This window comes from Meriones unguiculatus, chromosome 15 (assembly GCF_030254825.1).
Source record: "Meriones unguiculatus strain TT.TT164.6M chromosome 15, Bangor_MerUng_6.1, whole genome shotgun sequence".
NCBI classification, from domain to species: domain Eukaryota; kingdom Metazoa; phylum Chordata; class Mammalia; order Rodentia; family Muridae; genus Meriones; species Meriones unguiculatus.
The window spans coordinates 61,779,710-61,792,150 of NC_083362.1; the positions used below are offsets into that span (position 1 = coordinate 61,779,710).

The following is a 12,441-nucleotide window of genomic DNA, read 5'->3' on the forward strand; positions in this document are numbered from 1 at the left end:
ATTTCTACTCATACATGTTTATAATACATGTATTTGTTTATACAGATTGAATACCCCTTATTCAGACCAAAACTGTTTTGAATTTCATATTTTAGAATACTTGTATATACATAATAATATACCTAGTTAATGAAGTAAACATAATCTTCTTTCTTCCTTCCTTCCTTCCTTCCTTTCTTTCTTTCTTTCTTTCTTTCTTTCTTTCTTTCTTTCTTTTCTTTTCTTTTCTTTTCTTTTCTTTTTCTTTTTGATACAGGGTTTTTCTGTGTAGACCTGGCTGCCCTGAAACTTGCTCTGTAAATAAGGATGGCCTCCAACTCAGTTTCTGCCTTCTGAGTGCTGGGAATAAAGGCATGTGCCACCACCACCTGGCTATTAATTTTTTTATGTTTTATATATACTTTATATCCACTTACTAAAAGCAATTTTATAAAATATATTTAGTGCTCACACATTCTGTCTGTGACCTGTCACATGGGGTCAGTGAGAAATTTCCCAGGTGTTATGCCAGCACTCAAAAAAGTGTCAGAAAAGACATCACATACTTTTGTCATAAGACATGGAGAAATCAAGTCGGTACTGACTAGAAAACTTTTACCACTCTGGCTAGCTCTCATAGTACCAAAAGGTTCTATGTAGGCTTCTGGGGGAGAAAAGTCATTACAGTCTTGCCCAGCTGTGAATTCTGCCAATGACAAGAAGAGCTGCTGTGGCATGATACGCCTATGGGGGCAATAATGGCATGATGTTATAGAGGTAATCAATCACTTTCTGGTTGGGTTTAGAGCCCTCTCCACAGGAGGAAATACATGACTGTTACTATAAATATGGCCAAGAACCCATGACTGAGGAAGTCACAGGACAAACCTATACTACTATTCTTCTCCTAAAAGGACATAGTATTTAGTTGTTTCCTAATTCATACCCCTATCCTGTAGGTTAGTGACGCTCTCAGATTTCACTAAGAAGGCTTCTTTGTGCAGTAGATAGTGGCTACCTCAGAAACCTACAACTGGTCAAAGTGCAGAGATTAAGTCGCTGTGAGTGTTCTCACCCCTCCCTCAAGGCTGAGGGACCACCATGAAGAAAGCGGTAAGAAGACCGTAAGACCCAGAACTCAAAGTATCAGAGTGAACAGTGTCTTCTGGACATGACTGGACTGCTCACGAACTCACAGCAGCTGTGGTAGCCTGCACAAGACTGTACAAGATCAAGTCAGTCAGCATCTCAGTAGGGAGTGAGGAGGGGCTCATGAGCCCCTAGCCCTAGCTAAAGAACTATTGTCCATTGATGGCTTTGAGGGGTAGAAGAGTCAGTTTCCTTTAAGAGTATTTCCTCTGGTTGGTCAATCATGGTCCAACAGATGGCTCCATACCCAGGAACATATGGGCAATGCAAACTGGACTTGGTGGATGATTGGGGGAAAAGGAAGAGGACATAAAGTTGGGAGGGGTGAGGATATGAAGGGCATATTCAGGGGAGTAAATATGAACAAAATATATTAATGCATATAATAAATTCTCAAAGACTTAATAAAAATTATATATTATACATATGCCATATATATTTGCATTTCTGATATGGGGAGCCAAACTTGCTGGTGCATGTTTGTAATCCCAATACACGGGAGGTGAAAGCAGGAGGAGCATCCTGGGACACATACTCAGCTCAAAGTCATTGTAGGCTACTTGAGACTGTCTTAAAACGAACAAGTTTTAAGTATTGGAACATTTCATGTTTTGGATACAGGATTAGGGAAGTTTGCCCTGTATTAATACCTGACTGGGTTATAAAGCTTTGTTACTTCAGATGGTAAATGCTATTCATTTCATAGAACCATGGCTGTTAAGTTCCATAAACCATCTTAGAAGACACGAATGACAGCAGGTGCTTCTAGAGAGGAGGGAAATCTGTCTTCTGTCTGTCTATATGGAGATACACATGGAGCTCACAGGAGCCAGACAAATGGAGCAGGATGAATAATCATCGATGAAGTCACATATCTGAATCAGATGTCTCCAGGTTTCAGGAAGGCAAGGGCAAGAGGGAGACAGAAAGGCCAGAAGAAACCACAGCTATTCTATTTACTGAGGAAGGAAACACTGAGGGAGTTACAAAAGTAACAAAGGACAGTCAACGGTAAACCATCACCAGATGATGTAGGCCTGGCCACTTCTGTGAAAACGGAACAAGACCCTCACGGCTTCTCCAGCTGAAATTCTGTTGTGTTTAATCCCCAAACCCAGCACCTATGGAAGAGTACAAGTATTTCTAAAACTCCTAGGAAAAAATGCATTATAGGAATGAAAACAAAGTGAGGAATAAAAGACACTCAGGCATGTTTTAAAGATGGGCACACACTCTGAGAAATGTATTATTAGGTGTTCCACTGTTGTACAGACACCACAGTGTACTTACACAAACTGAGGTGGCTACAATGTTATCAGGTAATATAATCTTATGAGACTATAATTATAAATGTGGCCCATTGTTGACTTTTAGTCATGCAGAGTATTATTATTCTTTAAGAACTCAACTCAGACCGGGAATATGGTGGTGCTATGGGGGATCCATGGGTAGGTCCAAGGAGAAAAAGGCTAGGGAGAGAGAGATGTAGGTGCCTGCAGAGGAGCCAAGACGGACCAGATTAGAAGAGAATTCTAAATAGCTGTGACCAGTCTGGGAGCTGAGTGACTTCCTGAGACCGGTCTTTTAGTCCAGACTTTGTGCATCCCTGTCCTTACTCCAGGCCACAGTCATGTACCCCCAAAGCCTAAATCAGTTCTGACCTTGTATAGTGCGTCTCACACTCTTCCGGATATAGGTTTTACTGAGGCTATTTAATTTGGTATTTCCTAAAAGCTAAACGCACTTGTAGCGAACCATAGCTTACGAATATATGATTCTCAATGCCCCATCCTTAAGCTTGGAGGCAAAACCAGCAGTCTGACACCAGGCTGACCCTAAGCAACATAGCTGCTCCCCCAGGGTTCATCTTCAGGTGAGGGCCTGAAGGGAGAACAAGATCTAGGCTCTGGTTACAGGGCATCTAGAACACCTGCTGTTAATAAAACACGGTCTGTCAAGGCCTTGGCCCTCCAACCACTAAAGCAGAGGGAAGGGATGAGAGAGGAATTTTATGCCCTCTGATTTTCACCCCAGGGAATAACCACCCCCACAGTCCACCCCAAAAGCTACTAGCTGGTGGAGAAGAGCATCAAATGGCTCAGAAAAAGCTGCTGTAACACAGAGTTAGCTGTAACACGCTCTCCCAGAAAGGGAGGTTGGTCAGTGAGGAAGGGAGAGGGGTGAGAGGAAACTTGGCCAAACGAGCTTTCTTTCCACCTCCAGTGGGTTTAACTGGGATTACAGGTGTGTGCCACTGTGCCTGACTTCAAGATAGTACTTGCCATAGAAATGAGACGTAATTCTCAAATGAGATGGCACCAGCTAGAGCAGCAATTTGTTTCTCTATCAAAGTGGGCAGTGTGATAAATGCAATTAGAGCGCTAAAGGGATGCTTCAGCGTACACACTGAATAATGTTTTTAGCAGCCAGGACTACACAGAGAAACCCTGTCCCCCTGTCTCAAAAAAAAAAAAAAATTCAGTGAGGCAGTAAGGCTAGATAAAGAGCTGAGAGAAGCAATAAATAGAACAACGAGACGATGGCGGAATTGGAACCAGGCAGAGAGGCTTTCAAACACTGGCAAACTGAACCAGTGAGATTGTGCAGGGCTTGCCCACAAGCCTGATGGCCTGAGTTTGATCTCCTTAACCCACATGGTGGAAGGAGAGAACTGACTCTTCTAAATTGCTTTCGGACCTCCGTACATAAGTGGCACATGCACATGTACACAAATAACCAGTAAAACAGACAAAGAAGAGGCTCAATAAACCAAAATGTGGACTGAGGAAAGACAGAGCCTTGCTTATTAAGGGACTACTGGGCAAATAGCATTGTGTTTCACCTGGAAATACTTTGTAAATTGGACCCCAGAGTCCAGGGATCAAGGAGCCAAAGTTAAGAATGTGCAAGCAGGAGGACCTGGGTTCAAATCCTCAGAACCCACAGTACAAACAGGAGTGGCCTCATGCTGTAACCCCAACACTGGGTAGCGATGAGAAAATGGAAGGGTATCTAGGGCTCGCTGGCCACACGAATGCATGCGCACATGCACACACACATACATATGAAGCGGCATGAAGAGATATAAAACTTCAAGCGATCATCTTAGGGTCCACCTAGGAGAAACCGCAGGAACAGGGGTGAATGTCCAGAGATCAGCAAGGAGGCCGCTGCGGGGTGAAAGCAGTCCACCGAGGAGGCCAGCCAAGGGAGGAACAAGTGTAACTCAGAGCAAGGTGGCAGAAACAGAGGCAGATTCTGGGTATAATTTTGAAAGATGAGCCACAGAATCTCCTGATGGACCAGGTGTGGGACCCAGGAGAAAGACAGATCAAACATGTCTCCCAGACCTTCAGCCTGAGCAACCAGAAGGATGCAGCTGCCATCAGCAGAGAAGGTTTTAGCTAGAGCTGGCTTGAGAAGTCAGGGGAGGAATCGGGAGTTCAGTTTGAATATGTGAACTTGACATCATCAGACTTCCACGTGGGAATGCTCAGGCACTTACCCACATAGGCCAGGGCATGAGGGAAAGAACTGGTATGGAAATAAAGGCATAAAGATGGTATCTAAAGCCATGAGGCTGAATGGGCTCACTAACAGAGACTACAAAGGCCAAGGGCTGAGCCCTGTAGTGGTGCAGAGGAGACAGGATCCACAAAGAAGGTTATAAAGACGCTGCTGCTGAGGCTGGTGAGAGGGCTCAGTGGGTAAAGGCACTTGCACTGAACCCAACGAACTGAGTTCAGCTCCACAGAAAATCAAGTCAGAAAAGCATACAGCTCTGGCAACCAACTTAGAAATGGGGATTCAAGAGAGACTGGGTGACTAAGCACATTGGGTGCTGTTTGTACACCAAAAGGGATAAGAAATGAGAACATTTACTGGATTTTGCAATGAGGAAATCAGTAGTGACCCTTCAGGAATAATTTCACTGGATGTCAAGGGACCAAAGACTGAAATAATCTTAACTAAAAACAGGATGAGACCACAGAGAACGCAGGCAGTTCTTACCAGTAGTTTTACAGCACAAAGGGTCAAAGGAGAGTGGTAGCAGGCGGGCAAAGACAGGGGGCAGGGTCTTATATAGACCAGGCTGGCCTCAGATTCTCTGCCCAACCAAGCATGATTTTGAACTTGTGATGCTCTTGCCTCAAATACTGGAATAACAGGTGGGAGCCAACATGCCTGGCAAAGGAAGGCTTTGAGATGGAAAAATAATAACTAGCACATTTATATGCTAGCATGATAAACCTACAGAAAGCAAAAAGCCTGGGAGAAGAGAATTATTGAAGCTTCTTTCCTTGGGGGAAGCAGTAGTGAGGGACCTAGTCCACAAACATGGGGTGGCTCTCAGCCTGGGACCTGCTAGTGAGTGGCCCAGGCTAATGAGTATGAGGGTAGTGTCTGGACGTACACGGGCTAACAAGAAGTCAAAGTGGAGTCTTATTTCTGCAAGAGCCAACTTCTGGGGTTAGAGAGATGGCTCAGAGGTTAAGAGCACTGACTGCTCTTCCAGAGGACCTGAGTTCAATTCCCAGCAACCACATGGTGGCTCACAACCATCTATAATGAGATCTGGTGCCTTCCTCTGGGGTGCAGATGTACATGCAGACAGAACATTGTATACACATAAATAAATGAATCTTTTAAAAAAGTGTTAATTTGAGTGATTCTCATCACCACCAGTACCACCATCTCCAGCAAAGTAGGAAGCAAGGCCAAGGTGATGAGGGCTAGGGGGAGAGAAGTAGTTATCCTGAATGATGGGAGAGCGAATGACTTAGGGCAATATAGTTACCTAGTGGTATTAAGAATACATTAACATGGGTGGAGAAGGGGGAGAGAGGATGGGATTGGGAGGGGAGGAGGGAGGGAGGTACAGGGGGCATACAAACTGAATAAACTGTAATTAATAAAAAAAATGAAAAAAGAATACATTAGGCACAGTCAAGAATTTAAATTTTAAAAATTGTCAGCATGTTTTGTTCTAATTATACATTCCTGTATAATCATGTATACGCATGGATGAGGAAGGTAGGATATAGTTTAGCTATACACCAGAAATGAACAATAGAATCAAGAACGCACGAGAGGGGGAATTGTAATGATTGACCTTGGAAGTTAGGGAAGGGGGAAGGAAGGCCCTCAAAGGAGTCAGGACAATAAAAGGAAGGGGATACCCGTAGGCTAAAATGCTCCACAAGACTGAAGAAATGCTGGGTCAAGATAGAAGAATGGCAAAACAGGTGGAAAAAGTGGTCAAAAGTAGGGTGTGCAGAACTGATGTCTCAGGTATGGAGCAATTATGATCACTGGTGATAACAAGGCTTACAGTAGACCCCAGGGCAGGGCTATTTAACGGTGGAACTGATGACGGTTGGGGCTGTCTTATGCACCCTAAGATGCTGAGTAGCGTCCCTGGTGTCTACCCACCACACCAGTGTCAGGAGCACCTCCTAAGTAAAGACAACTAAAAATGCCTCCATGTGTGGCTAAATAGTCTCTAAAGCCAAAACATCCCATCTCTAGGAAGTCAGTAAAGGGAACAGCAAGACTCAGGATGACTGGGTGAGTTCTGGAGAAAGTAGCAGAGTCAGGAGCTAAAGCCACTATGGTGTGACTCAGTCAGTGATGACAGTAACAATGAAGAAGACTGGGTGAGATGACATTAGACTCAACCTTGCGGCTTCTTAGGAAGAGGGCAGGAGAGCAGCCAGAGGCAGTGATTAGAATCAAGGAGCTCATGAATCCCCACCATCAGAGGGAAGAGGGCTAGAAAGGCATACCAGCTGTGTGAGAGGGTAGCAGAGGAGGGAGCATCCTTAGAGCAAAGCCAGGCTCTGGCCAGCAAGGGGAAAGCGATACTCAGGGAAGACACTGAAGATAAAGATGGTTCTGCTGACATGAACCATCAACTCCAGAAAGCCAGTGGAAGGGCTTGGAAACTGCGGAAGAGTGAAGGAAGAGGACAGCACAGGGAAATGTGAGACCCTTCAAAGTGAATGTCAGGATCTGCTGTCGGCCCCTGAAGGAATGGTGGTGGGGCTGAGGGGGCAGGTCTTTAAAATAAGAGAAGGAAGCCTTTTAATTACATCTAATTCTCTCTCTCTCTCTCTCTCTCTCTCTCTCTCTCTCTCTCTCTCTGTGTGTGTGTGTGCGCACGCGTGCGCACGTGTAGATATACCTGTGCCACAACACTCATGTGGAGGTCAGAGGACAGCTTAAGAGAGACAATTCTCTTTCAATCATAGCTTCCAAGAAGCTAACTCAGGATGTCAGCGAGTGTTTTGACTCACTAAACCATTTCATGACCCACTCTTCAGTCTATACTTCGCAAGAAACTCCTGTGAACAACTTCATGTGTACCCTCATGGACTTTTTTTTTTTCTATCACATACAAACAAACCCTGGTGCCCTCCGAGGCTCGGGGAGCATCATGGAAGAGGAGGCAGAGAGAGTGTGAGGGATAAAGGAGAGGAAGGATGCTATGAATTGCGGGCCTTCTGAACACAGTGGCAATTGTACTCATAAACTCACAGTAGCTGTGGTTACCTGCAAAGGCCTGTACAAGATATGGCCCATCAACATTTCATCATGAAAGGGGAAGGGGCTCATGAGGCTCCTCCCCTCCCTGAGGAGCTATTGATTAGCCGATATAGGTTGCGAGGGAAGGTGGAGAAGTTTTCTTCAGGGGTGTAGCCACCAGGAAATAACACCCACCCATTCGTATGCAAGCAATCCTAGTTAAATAAATTAAGTGGGTCACAAACACAACACAACACAAGACAAACAGATGTGAAAATATGAGGGGGACTTCTGCAGGGGAGGGGTACAATGAGAGTGGGAGGGGGATAAGAGACTATAACAGGAGGTGAGAATGACCCAAATATATGACATACGTGTATAAACCTGACAAAGAATAATAAAAAAATACAAAACTGATCCACAGGCAATGATTCAAATGGGATGACAGTAGAAATAGTCATCATTTTCTTTTTTTTTTTTTTTTTCCTTTCTTTCTCTTTTTTTGGAGACAAGGGTCTTAGTATGTAGCTCAGGATAGCCTTGAACTTGAAGTGATCCTTCCACCTCATCCTCCTGAGGGCTGGGATTATCGGCACGCACCCTGACCCTTTGTTTCACATTATGTCTATTACTAAATACCTTTCTAGTCTATCATAGCCATCTCTTGAAGGTATCCACAGGCTTCCCTTATCTCCAGTGGCTTCACTACATACCGCTGCCATGATGTATTCATATTTTCTCTTCAGAGTTGCTGTTATTGCTTTGGAGACAGGGTTTTGCTATGCAGCCCTGCCTGGCCTGAACTCACTAAGTAGACCAGGCTGCCCTCCAACTGGCATGGATCCTTTTGCCTCTGGCTCCTGACTGCTGGAGTAGCGAACTGGTGCCATCCCACCTGGCTACTTTCTGTATTTCTGATTTTCTGTATTCTAAACAATGCTGTTCTTGTGTGTCTGAATGTGTGTGTTTGTGTGTATGTGTATTCAATACCAGGCATCTTCCTCAGTCGCTCCCCACTTTACTTTTTGAGATAGACTCTCTTACTGGACTTGGGACTCATCTGTTTGGTGAGGCCAGCTGGCCAGCAAGCCTCAGGGGTCCTCCCGTCTCTCCCTCCTCAGCACCAGGATGGTAGGTGGACCTGGCTTCTATGTGGGAGCTGTGGGTTGGATTCAGCTCATACAGAAAGCACCTTCCTGACTGAACCCCCTCCCCAGCCCGGCAACACTGCTTTGAAAATGCTTATGCAGATGTCCTTACACCTGAAAGATTGCGTAGCTCTTCAGATTACATGCTTACCTCCTAGACTAAAGGACATATCTGAGGCTGCCACACTGGCCCCCACAAAAAAGCTATCAATTTACCTTCCTGCCAAATTTGAACAGTGTATCCAATCCCTCACTCTCTTACTAAAGCCATAACAATCTTAATGTTTGTTCACTGATAGAGGGGAATCTCACTCTAGCTTCAATGTGAACATTTGCTTGTTTTGGTGAATGAGGACTACGTCTGTCTAAGAAGACCGAAAACAGATTTCAAGTTCATGTTATGCATAAAACAATGAGACAAGAAGATGCCATTTTCAAAAAATGCTCTGCTAAATGGAAGGAATCTTGGGAACAGTGTGTCACAAGCTATTACTTCTGGATGCTTGTATGTGCAGACAGCAGACTACCTCTCTCTATTCTCTTGTTGAGCTCTCACAACTCCATAGATAATATTAGCCTTATTGCTCAAAAAGAAACTGAAATCATATAGATTAACTTTTTCAAAGTTACACAGGAGAAACCTAGCAGAGGTAGGTTTTGAACCCAGAACATCTGATTCTGAAGCCTCCATTTAGACAGATGAAGTAACCTGCTCACCCCAAGTAGAATAGCAAATGAGCAATATAGTCAGAATTCAAATCCAGGGCTGCCTAACTGTATAGCACACACAGATGGGTGTGCTATACAGTTAATTTACATATAATTTACATATATTTTACACCGTCTGTATAAATAATATGATGACAGAATGGAGAAGATTTTAATCACTATCCAAACACGACTTGGGCTACGGTATTTGGGGTTCTTTTCTGGCATTGCCTTGACCGACTAACAGCCACTGCGTCGCATCGTTCCAGGAGCATCTTACCTGTGTGAACAGTACAGATGGCATTCAACATGGCTGCCCAGCACCACATGCAGGCTGACTACAGGAACGGGAAGTTTTCTGCCCACAGGCTGCCAAGAGTTCAGGGAAACAGGGTGTCTCCTGGTGGTTGAGAGTGCTTTGCGCTTTGCACGAGTTAGCTAGAAGTCTAGAATTGAGAGAACTGGTGGGGCTGCTGAGGTGGGCTCGGAGACACCAAAGCTTCCCTGCCTTCTCCGCCCTGGGTGTTCCCTACGAGTGTGAGACATCTACCAAGTCTGCTCTACAGACACTCAGCGCACAGACGTTCAGGTGCAAGAACAACACATCTACCCAGTAAACGAAGACTGGACAGGAGTGACTTGCATCATAAGAGAAAAGGTGGATGAGAAGGAAATTTATACAGAAATAGACTCAAGACGAGATCACCAACCCTGGAAACTTCTGCGCAATCTTCCAACGCCACCCCCTCCCCCCGCAAAAAAAAAACAACAAAAAAAAAACAAAAAAAAAAAAAACAATGCACTTGAAAATTAGGAAACCCTTGAAAATGTTCTCAAGGGAGAAAATGATGCTAAAAGAAACCCAGATGTGGTTAAGTATAAAATGAATGGAATTTTGGATTCATTCCTACTGTCAGCCTCTCTTAGAATTGAGGCAAAGGCAATTGCAGACTTGGGAAGAAAGGCTTAACTTGACCAAATTAAAATGGCCTAAAGCCATGAAGAGACCATGGGTAAAGCAGAAACACACATGAGCTAGGGCAGAAGATAGGCCGAGAGTCAGTGCATGCCTGAAGGAGATGAAGACGCTCCGGCCACAGTCAGCATGATCATAGCTGAGTGCCTGATTCTGCTTGATTGAGAAGCGGATATTCTAGGTAATCACATTTTCTACTTTAATGTTTACCATTTGTTTCTTATATAGATTACCAATTTTCAAAGAATTAGAAGGTAAGAATAAGAATAATACAAAAATATAAGCCTTTGCATAATCTTCCAAAACCATGGAGAGTTCATCAGAAGTGCTAATCATCACTGTTGTCTAAGGGTTGTGAAGAACCTGGTCTCAGTTATAGACCTGTCAAAGAACTGGCAAAGAAGAAATACCTAGACAGACTTAGATGGTACCAAGTAAGGAAATGATAATGCATAAACAAAAAAGAGACATTCTTTGTTGTTCAAAAGATTTAGTACTTTGCAAGCACAGTAAATAACATCAGTGGGGAAGAGGAGAAAATACCACATTCTGACAGCAGTTCAATGAGAGCAAGGACTGTGTGTTGGTCATTACCCTGTCACTGCTGCCAGAACTCTGACTGGAGCACAGTAGGCTCTTAGAAATACTGGCTTGCAGAAGGAATGTCTATTCTTGCTTAACATTCAACCCTTCCTTCAAAAGCATCTCCTGAAATAAGTATGAATGCTGTATCTAATATAGCTTTTTCCTTAATTGAAGAGACCCTCCATCTTCAGAGTCTAGCTCGAATTTCACTTCCTCATCGTCCTCCTACATCTCTTCCTAATACCCACAGACCTACCTCCCTCAAATTAAACCTTCTTTATTCTTTGTTCTTTATTCTCTATAGGGTATTACTGGCTCATTCCATATCCATCTTGTTATTGCTTGAGACAATGTATGAATTAAGCCACACAGGTTGGACTTGAAGTCACCCTGCAGCCCTTGAACTCTCGATTTTCCTGCCCGAGACTCCTCAGTAGCAAAGGTTACAAAGCCTGCATGCACCACCAGGCCTGGCTCATTCATTCTGTGTTAAACTATGATGTCTGCTTGTCTGACTCTTCCACAGAGTTACGAGCCCCATGAGAACGAGGTTCCAGTTTTGCTATTCTTGTGCATCATCACCACCACCATCATCTATTCTTCCTTCCTCTTTTCTTTCTTACTTTTTCTTCTTGACGGTCTCTTTATATAGCCCAGGCTAACCTGGAACTCACCATCCTCTTGCCTCAACCTTCTAAGTGCTAGGATGACTATCATGCCCAGCATGCCCAGCATGAGCCTCTACCCTCTAGCATAATAACAAATACTTAATACTTAAATGTCTGCTACTTTTCATAAAACAGAATTATACTCTTGGTGTCTAATAATATACCGGTATATATCAGATGCTCACAAGTGTTTATTACATGAATTAATTGAAAGAAAGGTAATTCCAACACAACTAAGGTGTTTCAAATCCCAGGGTCAGGAAACATCATGCCTTCAATATAAAGAAATAATCTCTCTCTTTCCCTTGTTCTTAAGCAGACTGTCCTAGTTAGGGTTTCTATAATTGTGATAAACTACCATGGCCAAGAGTAACTTGGAGAGGAAAGGGTTTATTTTATCTCCTAACTCTCAGATCACAGTCCATCACTGAGGGAAGCCAGGGGAGGAAGTCAAGGCAGGAACCCGGAGGCAGGAACGGAAGCAGAGCTAAGGTAACGTGCTACTTATTATCTTGCTTCTCAGGAGGTCGCTCAGCCTGCTTTCTTATAGCCCCCGGAACACCCAGGCCAGCGTGGCACCATGCAGGGTGTTCTGGGTCCACCCTCGTCAATCATCAGTCAAGAAAATGCACTGCAAACTTGCCCACAAGCCAACCCAGTGGGGGCATTCTCCCATTTGAGGTTCCCTCTTCTAAACGGACTC

General features: G+C 44.1%; 1 protein-coding gene across 3 annotated transcripts in view; it reads right to left on the bottom strand.

Annotated features, from left to right (window-relative positions):
- The window catches only part of Nhej1 (non-homologous end joining factor 1), an 88,019-nt gene that overhangs the window by 18,506 nt on the left and 57,072 nt on the right, over positions 1 to 12,441 (bottom strand). The gene's annotated exons all lie outside the window — the stretch shown is intronic.